The 19,183-nt window shown below is 39.9% G+C and overlaps 1 non-coding gene across 1 annotated transcript; it reads left to right on the top strand.

Moving 5' to 3' along the window:
- The first annotated feature begins 5,039 nt into the window (after window positions 1-5,039).
- On the top strand, window positions 5,040-5,145 carry LOC120109579. Its single transcript, XR_005510414.1, has one exon. It is a non-coding gene; the product is annotated as a small nucleolar RNA R71 (small nucleolar RNA).
- The last annotated feature ends 14,038 nt before the right edge of the window (window positions 5,146-19,183 follow it).

Genomic DNA, 19,183 nt, shown 5'->3' with positions numbered 1-19,183 from the left:
CGGGTCTGAGATTCGAGTCGACTCCAGTGGAACGCGAGTCGACTCCGATAGTTGGCAGGTCGACTCCAAAGACAGCAAGAGTCGACTCTCAGCGGTACACAAAGAAAAAGTCAGAGGGCAGTTTCTGGACTCTGAGATTCGAGTCGACTCCCGCAATACGCGAGTCGACTCTGAGACTCCGCGACCACAAAGAAGACAGAAGACCAAGTTACTGCCTCTGAGATTCGAGTCGACTCCCAGACAGCTAGAGTCGACTCCAAGGCAGCTTCACATCAAAAAGGCAGAAGACCAAGTTTCGGAAACTGAGAGCCGAGTCGACTCCGAGGAAGTTCGAGTCGACTCCAAGACTGGACGAGCCAAAAGACAGAAGATAGGGAGTTCGGGCTCTGAGCGCCGAGTCGACTCCCAGGACAGTCGAGTCGACTCGAGTGGACCAAATTCAAAAATACGTCCACGGACTTCATGGGATGAGCCGACTCCGAGAAAGCCAAGTCAGCCCCAGAAGTTGATGAGTCGACTCCGGGTCAAGACGAGTCGACTCCCAGTCGAAGAGGGTACTTTATTTCAAATTCGAAATAGTTGCAGAGTCGACTCCGGAAGAGTATGAGTCGACTCCCGCTACAGCCGAGTCGACTCCTGATCGCGCGAGTCGACTCCAACCCACCAACGGACACATTGTCAGGCTGCGCAGAGTGTGCAGAACGGGCAGAAAAAGGTGTCTAACGGCTAGTTTCCGTGGGGTTTGGTTTAAATAGCCACAGAAGACTATAGCAAGGTAGAGAACAACCATTCCACTCCAAGTATTCAAGCATTCAACTCTGCAACTTGTTCTTCAACGAGAAAAAGGGAAGATCTGCATTTACTGCATCCACCTACATCTTCCCAGCAATTAAAGAAGCTCCTCCTGCATTCAAGTCGACTACACATTCAAGAGGAGACCGAAGTTTAAGAAGCCATTCTTCTTCTCCAACTTAAAAGCGTTTGAGGGCTTCTAAACTCCTTTTAGATTATATTGTCTTTCATCTGCTTTTGAGAAGCTTGTTTTTCTGTTTGTCTATTTTATTTACAACTTGTATTTGCTTGATTCAATCGGGGGATTGAATCAAGGGTATAGAGGTTAGTTGGTGAGCCTAGTTATTAAAACCAACGTGTGTAAGGGTTTGATTGTGATCCCGGGAAAATAATCGGGGTGGTTCTAGTCGGTGAGCCTGGGAAAACCGATCGAGTTCGTTGTGAGCTCGTAAAACAACAAGTTTGGTTGTGAGCTTGGAAAACAACCGGCTGTAATCCAAGGGATTATAGTGAAATTCCCAAGTGAGACTTGGGGAGTGGACGTAGGAGCAAGGGTTAGCTCCGAACCACTATAAAACTTTGTGTTTGTGATTGATTGTCTCTCTTCTTCTTTCTCTCTTACCACTCACAGCACATAGCAGTTAACTAAACAACTTGCAATAGTTTTAATTAGTCATCCGCAACGCTTTAAATATCTAAATTATTTTAAAACCCAATTCACCCCCCCCCTCTTGGGTTGTCTATCTGGGCAACAACAGTGCTTGGGTGCATGCATGTCAGTTGGGCATTGGGCTCGAACGCAGTGTTATTGAACTGAAATGTGCTGGCTGGTATGCTCGGAAGGCGAGGACATGTGAATTATTTATTTCTTATCATATTTTAAATTTATTTCAAAGATTGTTCTATTTTGTAGTAAAATAAGTAGTTATCCGTTTAAGAACGTTGACATGTGCTGGAAAAAGAATATTAAATTATAGATTAATCAGCACTTATCACACCCCCAAACCTACATTTTGCTAGTCCTCGAGCAAAACAAAACTAGAAAAGAAAAATTCTAACTCACTTTCGCAGGCATCGCGATTGCATTTACCATATGCAACAAGGCTTTAAACCCCTAGGTTACCCTAGTGGACGAGTTATAGTCTCGTGAGGGTTTCTAGTGAAGATACCCACAAACTTCAATATCATTTATTGTTATGATTAATTTGTTGTTGTTGTTGTTTTTTTTTTTTTTTTTTAATTCGATTGATGAAACTTCAAATTCCAAGTGCATACTAGCTAGAAAAAAAAAATTAAAATCTAATTTAAGATACATAAATGATAAGAATTTCAAAGCACACACGGTTTTATTTACTAAGTCAGCCCAAATTCTAGATTAGTATGCAATCTAAGTTAAAGTCATTAAGTTTCCGTTTAGGGAGTTGTAAGACTTATTTATACTGGAGTGCTCGGTGAAATCTGGACCGTACACAAGCTAAGGGTTCGGATCTCCAAAATATTGTTAATACTAGTAGTTTCCAAGGATTGGTCGAAAAGACCTACTCACTGATTCAAAATCATCTTATCTGCAGGATTTCGAGAGTTGTGGATGTTTACTTTAGTACCTCACGGGCTTTATCTGTAATATTCCAGTTTACTCGAATTTTTACAACGACGGCTTTCACACTATTGTCTTTTCGGTCAATACAACATTTTTTTCTTTTTTTTTTTAAAGAAAGATATATAAATTGTGCACTTTTACTCTTGTGGTGATTTCTCCGTGTAACGAGCAATCAGTCGACAACTCTCACACCAGTTGGCACAAGGTGTCAGGCATCAAGACTCCCTTACGGACTTATGCTCGGAGTCCTCATCACAAGCCCATTTAACCTTTGACAATAGGTAGCCCTTTTCGATGTTCCTGACTAAATCCTTTTTTATTGATGATTTTTTTTTTTTTTGGATTAGATAAGTATGATTCATCAGGGTCCAAGGTTGCTACTATACTCTCAACATAATGTCGAGCCTAGACCTTAGAAGAGTCGGCCAGTGTGTAGTGAAATTCCAAAGTATTAATTAGCTTACAACTCCTTAAGAGAGACTTAATAAAAAGAACTTAAATTTGTATTACTTCCCACTAGTCATTGGGCTTTTTAGATTTTATATACCTTGTGTGTTTATCATTCTCGCATAAATGTATATAAATTAGGGTTTTTTTTTTTTAACAAAAACTTTTTTTAATAACTTTTTTTATTATTTTATAAAAAATGAAAATAAACACATTTTTTTTAAAAAAAAATATTTTTATTTTTTTTCTTTTTAAAAAAATAATTTTTTTTAATTATTATTTTTTATTTTTTATTTTTTATTTTTTTTGGATGAAAATCAAGATGAATACCCCCAAACCTAAACCTAACATTGTCCTCAATGTTAAGAAATAATCTAAGAGAATTGGGTTGCCTACCAACAAGCGCTAAGTTTATTGTTTTCAGCCAGACATAGTGAGATAGTTTTTGCATCTCCTTCTATGAGGTCATCTATTTTGTCTATCATAAAACACTCAATTTTTCTTGCGGGTTGGTCGGCCGCATTGAACACATTTAATTTTACCTTCATATTCCCAAATGATATGTTCATTACCCCTGTTCTACAATTGATGCACGCATTGGCTGTTGCTAAAAAGGGCCGCCCAAGGATAACGGGGATTTGTTTCTTAGGATTAGGTTCATGTTCCATATCAAGGACAATGAAATCTACTAGAAAATAGAATTTGTCTACCTTGACAAGAACATCTTCAATTATCCCACGTGGTGTTTTTACAGATCGATCAGCCAATTGAAGGGATACCGAGGTTGGTTTTAACTCACCTAACCCAAGTTTCTCATAAACTGAATAAGGTAAAAGGTTGACACTTGCCCCTAGATCTAAGAGTGCTCGATCAATGAAATTATTTCCTAAGACACAGGAGATGGTGGGAGCACCAGGATCTTTGAATTTCGGAGGGGTGTTGTGTTGGAGAATAGAACTCACTTGATCAGTTAGGAAGACCTTTTTAGGCACATGTGTCCTAGATTTTCGCTTTTGTGTACAAAGGTCTTTGAGGAATTTGGCATAGGAGGGAATTTGTCTAATAGCATCAAGAAGCGGAAGGTTGATTTTCACTTGTTTGAAAACCTCCATTATTTCCTCTAGTGAAGTTCCTTTTTTGCCAAAGGGAGAGGGTGAATTAAGAGCTTCAGGATATGGGGTCTTTGGGATATGAGTTTTGGCAGAAGGTGGACTAGGTGAAGAAGAAGAAGAAGGTTTTTCATTTGACACATTTCTATCCTCTTCTTCATCTTCCTTATTGTTGTCCTCTCCAATCTTATTGTCTACTACACGTCCACTCCTTAGGGTAGTCAAAGCATTGGCTTGTTCATGATGAATTGCATTTAGTTGATTTTCTTGAGCCATGTATTGTCCCCTAGGATTACTTAGTGGTTGGCTTGGAAGCTTTCCTTCCTCTCGCTTGTTTAGTGCATTAGCTAGTTGACCCATTTGGGATTCTAGCTTGGCGATTGATTGCGTATGAGAGTGCACTAATTGTGTAATGGTTTCCAAACCTTGAAGGGCGTTCAACACTTTCTCCTCAAAGGCTGTGTTTCTTTGGGGTGGAGGAGGAGTGTGTTGAAATTGAGTCGAGGGACGGTAGGGATGAATATTTTGTTGGGTTTGAAAATTCTGAGAATTTTGAAAATTTTGGGAATAGGGTTGGGCTGTGTTCGAAGCTTGCTGCTTCCAAGAAAAATTTGGATGATTTCGCCATCCCGGGTTATATGTATTGGAAAATGGGTCATTACCCGGTCTGGGCTGTGTTTGAGCAGCGTTGATGTGTTCTTGCACGAGTTCGGGATATTGGGGTGCTGAGGGGCACTCATGAATAGGGTGGGATGGGCTAGAATAAATAGTACACACTTGTGCTTGGGAAGAGTTCATGTAATGCCCACCTATCATCAGTTGGTCAATCTTATGGGACAATGCATCTACCTTGCTAGACAGGTCCATAGAATGACTTATTTCACAAATTGTCCCTTTTCTTTGAGAACTCGGGGGTGCTTGACGAGAACATGAAGCATGGTGGAGGGAGTTTTCATTAAGATTTTCAAATAATTTCCATGCTTCATGCTCATTTTGAAGCATAAAAGTGCCCCCGCATGCAGCATCGATCATCTGACGGGTTTCGTTCTGTCAATCCGTCATAAAAACATTGCACTAGTTGCCACTTAGGTATTTGATGATGAGGGCATTTACAGATTAGGTCCCTAAATCTCTCCCAAGTTTCATGAAATTCTTCTCCCTCAGTTTGGGAGAAGCTTGTAATGGCACGTCTAAACTGGTTCGTTCTTCCTATGGGAAAGTATTTTTTAAGGAATTCTTGTTGCATTTGATCCCAAGAACGAATTGAGTTAGCTTCTAAAGAATTCAGCCATTGTTTGGCTCTATCTTTAAGGGAGAAGGGGAATAATCTAAGTTTCAGAGCATCATCAGTAAAATTCTGAATCTTGACAGTGGTGCAAATTTCAAGGAATTCATCTAGGTGTTTATATGGATCTTCATTGGTGAGCCCATAAAAAGATGGAAGCATTTGGATCACACTAGACTTTATTTCATATTGTACAGCTGCTACCTCAGGTAATCGAATGCAAGATGGGGAAGTGTAAATAGTGGGAGTAAAGTATTCCCTCAGGAGTTTGGGTTGTTCTTCAGCCATCTTAAGAGGTGGGGATGATCCTAATGTTTTGATCTTAGCTCGAATGTTCCTAAGGGTTCGTTCTATTTCAGGGTCAAAAGGTAATAGGTTTTGTACTCTAGAACGACTACCGTGCATACACTAGTACTCGATCAATCAAGCATGCAATAAAAGAGAAAAGCATATCAATCCTAGTCTTTGACCTAAAATCACTAGACAGCTCCTAACTGGTTTGAAGAGGGCACCTAAGCCTCCAATCCGGTCTAATGAACCGAGTTGACCAAGTAAGCTCCCAGGTAAGTGGAGGGGTCACGATGCGTTCGCAAAGGTCCCACTTAAAACCCACTTGCCTCGAACAGATGAACTGTCTCCCTTATAGGGACAAAGCTTGCCTAAACATCAACTAAGCCACAGAGCGAAATTGGTGCAACTTTTGGTGATCTTCGTCCTATTGAGCTCGAATGTCCCTAGGAGCCAACGTCTAATTGATTTTAATTAAAGATGACACTATGTGAGATTGAGTTCACCTAAGTTGGGCAAGAGTCCGGTGATGAAATCCGGCTCTTATCTTGTTGGGGTGATTGCCCTTACTATGTGCAAATTGATTTATGTATGTGTATCAAGCATGCATTCACAATTTTGCTATAATTAAAATCAAACAATCACCACAAAATTTCAAACCAATAATTAATTTAAATAAAAAAAGTTTAGAGGTTACCAAAGGGAATTTCCCCAGCAATTTAATTTTTTTTAAACCTCTACAGCATTTCTTTTCCGGCAGTTCTCCTTTTAATCATCCCAGATTTTTTTCCTCGATTCCTGATCAAATAATATAAATAAAAATTAGTAAGGGAGAAAAAGAAGATAAGAAAAGTAACAATAATAGAAAAAATTTTTTAAAGAATTTTTTTTAATTTTTAAATAATTTTTTTTAATAAGAAAAATAACTATGCTAGCAATCCCCGGCAACGGCGCCAAAAATTGATCGGTTATTTCAATTTCAAAAATAAACCACGCAATAGCACGTATCCTGTAGGATAGTGATTACGGGTGTCGGTCCACAGGGATTGGAGACAAGTTATTTTTCCTAATTAAATAATTACTTCAAAGGGGATAAGCTAGAGTAAATGATAAAAACTAAGAATTAATATGGGTGTAGTAGTATGAATTATCTATGGAGAGAGGTGTTTAGGGCTAGATTCCACCGATAGATTTATATCCGTGACGCTTTTCAATGATTGAGTTGTATGTAAGACTTGATTGCTTCCGACTACAAGCCAAAGCAATCACAAAAGAAAATTATAACTAATTCCCAGCATGAATCATCTAAGTCTAGCACAAACCATCTACTCTAACGATAAGCATGACCTGTCTAACCTAGCATGATGCATCTGATCATTAAGTCATTAAACATGAAATCGATGTCACATGAATATCTCCTCCAAACCACAGGTGTTGGATTCGATGAAATAGATCAATCTATATAAAATATTTTATGCAAGATAAATGATTCACATAAATTGGATAAATCATAAGATCAATTGATAAATTCTTCATCATGCAACCTATCTTACAATACAAACTCAAATCAATAAAAATGAAACGAATACTCCTCTATGGCTTCATCAAACCCCTAAACCGAGGCTTAGCTGCTCATGGTGGCCGGAAGTCCTCCCATCTTCATAAAAAATTGCTCTTCACTCCCTTCCGCTCCCAGCCTATCTCTCTTCTCTCTTTTTTTATTTTATTTCTTCATCTCCCTCTCGGCTTTCTTCTTCTTTTCACTGAAACAGGGGGCCTCCCCTGTTTTTCTGTTGAACCGAGCTCTCTCCCCCCCGCTCTCCCTTCTTCGTCTTCCTCTTATAGCTCGCCGAAGACCAGCAGCGATGGATCCCGAGAGAGGAGGAGGGCGTGATGTTGGGAATGATCTCGGGCGAAGATGGAGCTCGAAGCGGGTGCCGATCCGGAAGGAGCTGGGTTACCGGCTCGTTGAATGCAGTCGGCTGGGATCGCGGTGAAGGCTAAATCACAGCTGCTGGGAAGAGGGCTGGCCGCGGGATCGATGGGGAGACGCCGGAGGCGTCACGGGCGGAAGAGGAGGCGGAGGATCTGGATCTGGCTGCACCGCGTGGGACTCGTGGATGGAACGGGCAGCGCGGCGCTCTGTGAGGCGAGATCATGGGAAGAATAGATAGAGGGAGGAAGGAGATAAACAGTGAAACAATTTTATTTATTTATTTTTTTATATATTATATTATTTCCCACTGTTCATATGAACAGTGTTTTTACGGGACACTGTTCATATGAACAGTGCCATCTCGGAACACTGTTCATATGAACAGTGTTTTCAGCATTTGGGGAAAAACTCTTTTTCTTGCTCTATTTTAACGGAAAAATGGGCATATATGGATTTAAAAGGTCTCCCTTATTTTGCTTAGTTTGGAAACATGATGCGGAGACGGGAATTTCTGAACCGTTGGATCACTTGGGGAGCCACGGACGGTGGACAGTGCTTGGGTGCATGCATGTCAGTTGGGCATTGGGCTCGAACGCAGTGTTATTGAACTGAAATGTGCTGGCTGGTATGCTCGGAAGGCGAGGACATGTGAATTATTTATTTCTTATCATATTTTAAATTTATTTCAAAGATTGTTCTATTTTGTAGTAAAATAAGTAGTTATCCGTTTAAGAACGTTGACATGTGCTGGAAAAAGAATATTAAATTATAGATTAATCAGCACTTATCAACTTATATTTGCATGAGATGTGAATACGCGATCGAGCGAGACCTAAATCGAAACCTCCCTAATCAGTCGAGGGTGAACCAACATGAGTTAGTCATATTAGATTAATTGATCTAATTGGTGTCTAGGCAAGCCTATAAGGTGGTTACTTAATTAGGACCTTACTCTCTGAGTAAGGGGAGCCTCCCACCTACTTACCTGGCCAATTGTTCGATTACCTCTTATGAAAAACTCAAGTTGCAAACACTAAGACTTGATTATGCAATATTAAGTCCATAGGTCTTCCACCATAGTAGAGCTGCTAAGGTCTTTTCGGTGTTGATTTGTCTCGGCTGGACACAGTGGGCAAGTTGCATCGGGGGACTGGACCTCTCTATTAGACATGAGATGTTGTGGGGTAAAGGTGGGGTTGGGCACCAATAACTGTTAGGTGAGGACCCAATGACGACTTTATTTCCGCGGTTATACGGTGGGTCTGACTTAACTAAGTAATGGGACCAATAACTGTTAGGTGAGGTCTTCATCACTTAGAGACCAAGTACCACTGCAATATGCTTGAGAAGCATTGTACAAGAGTTGTACACTCATCCATTTATATGTCACCAATAACTGTTAGGTGAGGCGGCATGTAAATCGGTGAGACCGCAGTACCCACTAGAAATTCTAGTCGCGTAGGGTTTTCGTTTCTCCATCAGGGGAGTATGAGGGATTCGAGAAAATAGTGGGAGCATATTTGTTTTAAAAGTCCCTAGAACAAATTAAGTTCAAGTACAAAGTCTAACTAGAATCTTTACTCTCTACAGATCACAATGTCAGCTTCAAACCCTTTGACCCGAATCCTTGAGACCAACAGACTGACCGGAACCAACTATAAAGACTGGCTTAGGAACCTGAAAATTGTTCTGAATTGTGAGAAAATAGGGTATATGCTCGAGAATGATATCCCTAGGCTACCAGCACGTCCTACTGATAATCAGCGTGAGACACATCAGAAGTGGACTGATGACGACATTAGGGTCAAGTGCTATATCATGACATCCATGACTAATGAACTTCAATGCCAGCATGAGAACATAAAGACTGCTAGGGAAATACTGGCTCATCTTCAAGAGTTGTATGGTGAGCAGAGCCGCACTGCACGCTTTGAAGTGTCCAAGAGGCTCTTCAAGGCAAAGATGCGTGAGGGGCAGTCTGTCCACGATCACTGTTTGACTATGATCAAGGACCTCGAGGAGCTTGAGAAGCTCAGTATGTCCATGCATAAGGAACTGCAGATAGATCTGATCCTGCAATCCCTTCCTGATTTATTTGGTCAGTTTATAGTAAACTACCATATGAATAAAATTGAATGCACAAAGACCGAATTGTTGAATATGTTGGTAACTGCTGAAGGGGCCTTGAAAGGTTCAAGGGGCTCTGTTCTGGCTGCTGAGCTGACTTCTGGTTCCAAGAGAAAGTCTACTTGGAAGAAAAAGAAGCCTGCTAAGAAGCAAAAGAAAGACAAGAAGCCTAAGAAGGAAGTTCATAAGAAAAGGGCTGATGACAAAGGAAAATGTTTCCACTGCAACGTCAACAGCCACTGGAAAAGGAACTGCCCTTCATACCTCGAGAGCCTGAAGAACAAAAAGGACACACCTTCTGAAGGTATGCTAGACTTGCTCGTGATTGAAACTAACCTTACGGTTTCTTCTACTTCTAGTTGGGTTATAGATTCTGGTTCTAGTGCTCATTTGTGCACTACTATGCAGGGTCTAAAGGAAAGTAGGAGGCTGGCGGAAGGTGCAGTGACCCTTCGGGTTGGCAACGGGGCAAGAGTTGCTGCTGTAGCTGTGGGCACCTACCCTCTGCGATTACCGTATGGATTTAGTTTATTGCTTAGAGACTGTTATTATGTCCCTGCTGCTAGCAGGAATTTGATTTCTGTTTCGTGTTTAGCACAGGATGGTCATGTTTTGACCTTTGACAAAGACTGCTGTTCTATTTATCTCGAAAATAAATTAGTTGCACGTGGTTTCATGATTGACAGTCTTTATCACTTGCATATTGATGTATCTGTGAATGTGTCTGAGCAAGTAGTGGATGCCATAGGATCTAAAAGATCCAGAGATGAGATAAACCAGAAGTATTTGTGGCACCTCAGGCTTGGCCATATTGGAGAGGACAGAATGAACAAAATGGAGAAAGATGGGCTTCTTGGCCCATTGACTTCCGAGTCATATCCAGTTTGTGAGTCCTGTCTTCAAGGAAAAATGGCTAGATTACCTTTTGTAGGACATGGGGAGAGGACCACTGAAATACTTACCTTGGTACACACTGATGTGTGTGGCCCATTCGATGTGCTAGCCAGGGGTCGTTATTCATACTTCATTACCGTTACCGATGACTATTCATGATATGGGTATGTGTATCTTATGAGATACAAATCTGAGTCTTTTGAAAAGTTCAAAGAGTTCAGAAATGAAGTAGAAAAACAGACTGGAAAAACCCTTAAGGTTCTTCGATCAGATCAAGGAGGAGAATACCTTAGTGGAGAATTCCGGGACTATCTCAAGGAGAATGGCATAGTCTCACAATGGACGCCTCCGGGTACACCTCAACTCAACGGGGTGTCAGAGAGGAGGAATCGGACTCTATTGGATATGGTCCGATCCATGATGAGCTTCACTGATCTACCTATATTTCTTTGGGGAGATGCCTTATTATCCGCAATTTATTTATTGAATAGAGTTTCCTCTAAATCCGTTCCTACCACACCGTATGAGATATGGCATGGTAAGAAGCCGAGTCTTGGTCATCTCAAGATTTGGGGATGTCCGGCCCACGTCAAGCGACTACAAGCGGACAAGTTAGAGTCTAGGACCATAAGTGCTCGTTTCATTGGATATCCTAAAGAGTTATTAGGATACAATTTTTACGTCTCAGAGGATCACAATGTGTTTGTGAGCTGACATGCCGTCTTCTTGGAAAAACAGTTTATCCTTGATAGAGACAGTGGGAGAAAAATTGAGCTTGAAGAGAGAGTCTCTGAAAAGCAACGAGTCATGGATCCTATAGAACCTATTCATACAGAGCCAGTACACGTTGTACCTCCTCCACCTCGTAGATCAAGTAGGGTCTCCCATCCTCCCGATAGATACTTAGGTATACTAGTAGAGGATACAGAGGAAATGTTCCTCATGGGAGATAGGGAACATATACAAGATCCCAATACCTACAACGAAGCGATATCTGATATCGATTCCGAGAAATGGCTGGAAGCCATGAAGTCAGAGATAGACTCCATGTATTCCAACCAAGTTTGGACCTTAGTAGATCCACCGGAAGGTATAGTACCTATTGGATGTAAATGGATCTATAAAAGGAAGATAGGTTCGGATGGAAAGGTAGAAACCTATAAGGCAAGGCTAGTAGAAACCTATAGTCAGCGCGAAGGCATTGACTATCAGGAGACCTTTTCACCTGTAGCCATGCTGAAATCCATTCGAACATTGCTTGCCATTGCAGCATTTCATGATTATGAAATATGGCAGATGGATGTGAAAACTGCTTTCCTGAATGGATATCTTGATGAAGATATCTATATGGAGCAGCCTTTGGGTTTCACTTCCAGTGATGGTGATCACAAAGTCTGCAAGCTGCAAAGGTCCATCTATGGACTAAAGCAAGCATCTCGGAGTTGGAACACTCGTTTTAATGATGCGATCAAATTGTTTGAGTTCATCAAGAACGAAGAGGAACCGTGTGTTTACAAGAAGGTTAGTGGGAGTGCTGTCGTGTTCCTCGTACTGTACGTGGATGACATCCTCCTGATAGGAAATGATATTCCTATGCTAACCTCGGTCAAGGTCTGGTTATCAAAAGAGTTCTCCATGAAAGACCTTGGGGAAGCATCCTACATTTTGGGGATAAAGGTCTATAGGGATAGATCTAAAAGGATGCTTGGCCTATCACAGAAGATGTACATAGAGGAGGTACTGAAGAGGTTCAGTATGGAAAACTCCAAGAGGGGTCTATTACCCCTAAGACATGGGATTCATCTCTCCAAAAAGATGTGCCCCAACACATCTGAAGAGACTCAACGCATGAGCAGAATTCCTTATGCTTCTGCAATAGGAAGCCTCATGTATGCCATGCTGTGTACACGACCTGATATAGCCCTTGCTATGAGTGTCACTAGCAGATATCAGTCGAATCCATGTGAAGAGCACTGGACAGCTGTGAAGAACATTCTTAAGTACTTGAGAAGAACTAAAGATTTGTTCTTGGTTTTTGGAGGATCATCAGAGTTAAAGGTAGAAGGATACACAGATTCAGACTTTATGACTGATATTGATGATAGAAAGTCTACATCTGGATATGTGTTCTTGTGCAATGGTGGTACGGTAAATTGGAAGAGTTCCAAACAACCGATCATTGCTGATTCTACCATGGAAGCTGAGTATATCGCCGCCTCTGAAGCTGCAAAGGAAGCCTTCTGGTTCAACAAATTCATTGCAGAGCTAGATGTAATGCCATCGGATGCCATCACACTCTACTGCGATAATAATGGCGCCATAGCTCTTGCTAAGGAGCCAAGGTCTCATCAGAAGTCCAAGCACATAGAGCGGTGCTTTCACCTCATACGCGAATACCTCGAGAAGAAATATGTCGAGGTGCAGAGAGTAGACTCCGCGGACAACGTGGCAGACCCGCTCACTAAGCAGTTAAATAAGCAGAAGACAGAAGCCCACCTTGAGAAGATGGGACTTAGATATATGTCGGATTGGCTTTAGTGCAAGTGGGAGATTGTTAGATGTATGCCCTAGAAGCCAATCTGGCGGACACATTATTAATTCTAGGACATAAATTTGTACTTGACTTTATTATTATTGAATAATAAATGGGCATCTTTTTCATTCATATTATTTATGTGTCTATGAATCGTCCAAGGAATTAATAAGATGATGATACATATTCTCAAGAGTTGAGAATTTGAGCCATGTATCATTGGTGATTAATTTCTAAATGCTCCTGATCAATGGATCATCACGAGGACGGTGATCGATCCGATCAGTGCACAGATCACTTTTCTTCTGGATGGACGAGACTCGAGTCCACAGTGTAGGGACACTGAAGTGATAGTGCAGGTGCTTGTTAGAGAACAAGGGTACTGAGCGTGACCAAGACAAGAAGTCACTTGGATGTCTATCCACTCGTCAGTGACTTGCTTGATGTTGCAGTAGTATGACTGGTCCTTTGACCTGCGGTGCTTCGGCTACTCACAGTGAGGTTATTGTAGTTTGACTATACGTATACATGGTCTCTAGCCATATGGGTCCTTGTAGTGTAGATTGGCTGCAGTAAGTTTACTGTAGGAGTAGGGTATGCACTTACATGGAATCTATCGACCTTGATAGAAGAGGAGTGATCCTATGTGATTTGTTAGACTGAGTTCTAAGACCTTGGCCAGGGCAGAAATATAAAGTGGAGAAAGAGTTTTTCACTATCGAACTCAAGTCAAATAAATCTAGACATATGACAGACGACGGGGTTTGACGAGTTTTCCATGACCTCCGATCTGTAGGGATCCATGATAGAAGGACTGTATCATACGATAACTGCACCTAGAGGTTCATCATTCTATTCTGCTGGGTGGCCACTACATACTGCTAGGTGTCACTGGTGGATGGTGAGACTCACAGGGATCATCTCGATGGTCGATAATCCCCGGTGAGTTGAGTTGAAATTGTTTCAACCCATTGAAAGGAGTTTTCAATGATATTGTGATAGAGATCGCAATATATCTCACTACCAGTCAGAATGGAACCTATGGGGTCACACACATTAGAGGTATTGACCGATCCAATGGTTGAATGTGATTAGGAATCACAAATAATCAATTAGATTGATAAATAAAAACCCGCTAAGAGTTAGCGGTTAGAAGAAGGAATAATTGCAATCGGATTGCAATTTAATTTAATTAATTGGATTTAATTAATTGGACTTGATCATGAGGCCTACTTGGAGTAGGATCTTCGGAGTCCTAATTGGATTAGGATTTCAAATTAAATTAGAATCCTATTTGGAATAGAATTTCTAAAGTCCAAATTGTCTTAGGGCTGAAAATTGAACAAGTCCTGATTAGATTAGAATTTTCTTAAGTCCTAATTAATTTTAAATTTAATCTAATTAATTTCATGACTCCTAATTGGATTAGGATTGAAGAGTTCAATAGATTCATGGCTCAATTAAATTCTAATTGGATTAGGAATTGGAGGAAATTGAAATGGGTTCATAAAAATCCTATTTTGACTAGGATTGGACTCATGCAATGGACCCAAATTAAAACCCCCTTTAATTTATTTAAATAGCAGATTTAAATGAACTTGAGGGAGGGGCCCACGCCCCTCCCCTTGGGGTGTGCGTGGGAGAAAGAGGAGGGGCGCACGCCCCTCCTTGTTAGCCAAAAGAAGAGATAAAGATGAGTTCCTAAAAAATAGGAACTCATCCTTATCTCTTAACTAATTAAAAGGGAGCATGGAATTTCGAAAAAAATGAATGTTTTTTTCCTCATTCCAGCCGTGAGCACCCTCCTCCATCTTCCTCCTTTGAGCCACAATCAAGAGAAGAAAAAGAAAAGCTTGGGACGCCCTCTTCCTTCTTCATCTTGGTTCCAAAAAAGAAGAAAAAGAGAAAGGCTGCGGGTCTTGTTTTCTTCTTCCTAAATCCATCCTTCTTCTTCTTCCTCTCAAGCCAATCAAAGGTTGATTCAAAGGAGAGGACTTCAGCCATCCATAGCCATCTCTGCAAGGGAGCTAGCACCCTGGTGAGATCCAAAGGCTTCGATCGAGTCAGTACTTCGTGTGGATACCTGTAGAGGCCGGACGCGTGTGCGGCTTCCACTGAGCCTTGATCAAATACCACGTAAATCAGATTTGCGGAGACCATCTACCCGCACAAGGTGAAGATCTGATCTTCTTAATGATTTTAAAATGGTTTAAAATAATTTAATTCTAATCTATCTACAAACGAAAGGTTTTAAAACACGTTCATGCGATGAACGGATCCCGCATATGTTTTTCCGCTGCAATCTGAAAATTATTTCGAAATTTTCATGGCATATGTGGGATGCTAACAAATTGTTATATTTGCTCATCTAGGAGTTTCAACTTTCTTCTTCTTAATCACTTTGTAAGGTTTGTTGGTGAGCCCGTAAAACCAACGGTGTAGGTTTGTTGGTGAACCCATAAAACCAACGATGAAGGTTTGTTGGTGAGCCCGTAAAACCAACATAGGTTTTTGGTGATCCCGGAAAACTAAAGTGTAAAGATTTTTGATTGTGAGCCCGAAAATCAATCCTACTGTAATCCGTGGGATTATAGTGAATTTCCAAGGGGACGCTTGGGGAGTGGACGTAGGTGCTTAGGAGAGCACCAAACCACTATATTTCTTGTGTGTTTGCCTTGTGTGTCTTTCTATTTTCACTACACGTACTTAATTAGTATTAACTAATCGATTCAATCTTCTAACAATTCAATTGAGAAACCAAAAATTTAGAAGAACCAATTCACCCCCCCTCCCTCTTGGCTTGTCACTTTGGGTAATAAAGCCAATGTTTCCTTGTCATCTGAATGGACCCCTGGTTGATGACTGTTTGAGAATGCTCCATCTTTTGCATACTTAGTCCATCGTTTTAGTATATATTTAGATGGCAAATGAAGAATATTATTATGATGAAGAACCTTCAGTGCATGCAAACATAAAATGCCCATCCTCTCAAATTTTAAATAGCTACATTTAACTGAGATATCAAGCGAATTAAATTCAACAAAACCAGGATAACAACCATCTGATAGAGTAATCTTATAAGTGTATTTGCCACCCTCACATCCTGTACATTCACAAAGACATGCAAGTTGGCTCTTGAACTCCTCTTCGAAATCACTATAAACATGTCTTGTATATTTTTCAACTGCTTCAAGTAACATAGGCAGTCCGGGAACATAAACAACTGGTTTTGTTTGTCTTGATTTAAAATCTTCATATAATCCCTTCTCTCGAAATAGACCTACTGCTTTCTGATACCTTTCTATAAACATTGAAAGAGATAATTTTTTGCAAAAGAAGCTTTTGAAGTGGCCATTCATACTCTCACTTCGTTGTGTCGTTGTCATATCAGCACAAAAGGACTTTCGACGATATACTGAAGCCCATTTCTCACGTAATTCATACAATTCATTCATCCATCGATAGTTTATATTTTTTAACTAAGCTTTTCCATTGTGATTGAAAATACTCCACAGTGCGGCATTCATATATGCAAGCTTTGAACTCGACTTGAAATCCAGGATGACTAGAATATATATGAGAAAGATTTTTTGCAGCATTTTGAAATATATGCCATAAACATAGACGGTGGCATGTATTGGGTAAGGCTATTTTGATCGCCCTAGACATGGCGGCACATTGATCTGTGAAGACTGTTTTAGGTTGTTTTCCTGACATGGCAGCTAAAAACGTTTTAAACAACCAAACAAATGAATCAATTGTTTCATCAAATAATAAAGCTGCCCCAAACATAATCGTTTGCTTATGATGATTAATACCAAGAAGTGCAGCAAAGGGCATTTCATATTTATTTGTCTTAAAAGTAGTATCAAATGAAACCACATCCCCAAAATATGCATAGTCCATAATTGATCTCCCATCCACCCAAAAGAAATTAGCCAATTGCCCTATTTCATCGACCTGTATAGCATAATAAAATGAAGGATCTTCTGACTGCCAGTTCTTCAAATAATCCAAGAGAATTTGTGCATCTCCAACGTTAAGTAGTCTCGTTCTCTTTGTATGCAAATAGTTAGAGTAATCAACTCTTGTAAAGCCGACATGTTCAACACCTTGGGATCCTTCGGCAAAAAAATTGTAAGCTTGTGAAGGATTCACTCCAGTTTTTTCCATCTGATCAATAACCATCATATGAACAGAAAGTAGTTTGCGATGCGACCTTAGCATATATGCCTTGCCAGGACTTGTTAGAGGATGATTATGATCAATGATAATTTTACTCACACCCCATAAATTTTTACGATCAATTTTGAATTCAACACGAGCCATGCAATTAATTCTCTCGATCGCTCGTGGTTTCTTAGTTATATGTGTAGGATGAGAACCATGAGTATCTTCTTTATTGCACAAAAATGTTCTACTCTGTATGCTTCCATCCTTTCTGATCCTACGGTGACCCTTGCAAACACTAAAACTAACTCTCTTCACATATGAGTTATAAAATTCATATGCTTCTTCTTCAAAAGTAAACAACATACCAACTTTTGGGTTTGAATATGAACCAACAACTATCTTTTGCAATGAACTTTCATCTTGAATGGATATCTATCAACATCAAATAATACAGAAAAAATAATATGTCATGTTCTTCAAGATAAAAAATAACTATGGTAATGCATTCAAAAGTAGTACATCAATAATTATAGTGAACTTAACTGATATTATATCTATATCAGAAAAATTATGCATGCAGTTATTCTTATTATATTATTTCAACTAGGTATAAGTATGTATTATTTGAATATGTTGTATGTACTAGCATAAGTACAATGTAATATGCGGATATCGGCTTACATAAAGTAATATAATTTTGCATTGCAAATAAGAGATGAAACATAGAAATATATTTAAACTAATACCATAGCTTTTGGTGAGGAGAGCTTGGTATCCCGAATGGGACTTGTACTAGAACTTGAAATCTCATCTTTTGAGTACTCTTCCAACTTTTTCCTAGCATAATTTATGAAAAAAAGAGAAGAAAAAAATTAACAAAATGATAAAAAAACTTTTTACTTTTTTCTAACATAAAAAATTATATACATACCATTCCTCAGATTCAATGAGCTCTTAGATACAAAGATCTTAAAAAAGAAAAATTTGGAGGAGAAAGGAACTCGAGGAGAGAAGGATGGGAGAGATGGGTTGGAGAGATGGCTTGATGAAGAATTGGATAGAAGGGAAAGCTTGACGAAGAAGAAAGAGGATATGAATAGCCTCTCTTCTTGATATGGGGACACAAGAAAGAAAGAGGATATGGTGGTATAATTATTTCTCCTTGGAACAGAGGAAGGGATGGGAGGAGATGCCGGTTTAAATAAAGGAGAAAATGGTAACGGGGTGCATTTTGGGAAGGGAAAATATGGGGGTTAGTCGGGAACGTGGGTTGCGTATTTTGGGAATTGAGAGGGTGGGGGGCACTTAGAAACGTGGGGCGCTGCGGGGACTCGAGGCAGAGTGTGGGGGACTTCTGTTTTTTTTTTGAGATTCGCGTACCATACTTGGACGTGGCCGAAATAGGAGTGCGTACCATACAATCTAGTATGGTGCGCGCACCATATGATTTTTGTTCGTACTGAGGACACTGTGGCTTCTTAAGGATTGATTCGTCCGGTGGGGGCCGCAGAGAGTCTTCACGCTGTACGGAAGCCTACGCTTGCTGTAACAAATTATTATTATTATTATTTATGAAGGGAGAAACTGGACCTTTATTAAAAAAATAGGAGTTTATAAAAATTATTTATAAAAAAATTGTAAAAAAGAAAAATACTATTTATAAAAAATAGTAGTCTATAAGTAGTTCCGTTAAACTATTCAACAAGCTAAACAATCTAATAAGTAATTTGAAGGATTTTTGTTTCTTTAATGCGCAACTATATAAGCTTTGTATCCTAATATGAGTCAGCCTTTTTTTAAAAGATAGATCAACATCTCTCAACATGTGACGCCAATGTTGCGAGGTTATTTCCAAGTTTGAGATGAGAATCAAGCAGCTTCTCTGAACATATCCAGCTGAATCTGCTGTCATAAATTAAGCCCAATTTTTTGCTCGGCCTAAAATTTGCACCATTCTATCCCCCACCTTTTCAAATGTATAGCTTAGGAGCAACATATG

Source organism: Phoenix dactylifera, unplaced genomic scaffold (genome assembly GCF_009389715.1).
Source record: "Phoenix dactylifera cultivar Barhee BC4 unplaced genomic scaffold, palm_55x_up_171113_PBpolish2nd_filt_p 002422F, whole genome shotgun sequence".
Lineage (NCBI taxonomy): Eukaryota > Viridiplantae > Streptophyta > Magnoliopsida > Arecales > Arecaceae > Phoenix > Phoenix dactylifera.
Note: the sequence above shows the minus strand (reverse complement) of the source record. Positions and strands in the feature narration are given on the sequence as shown.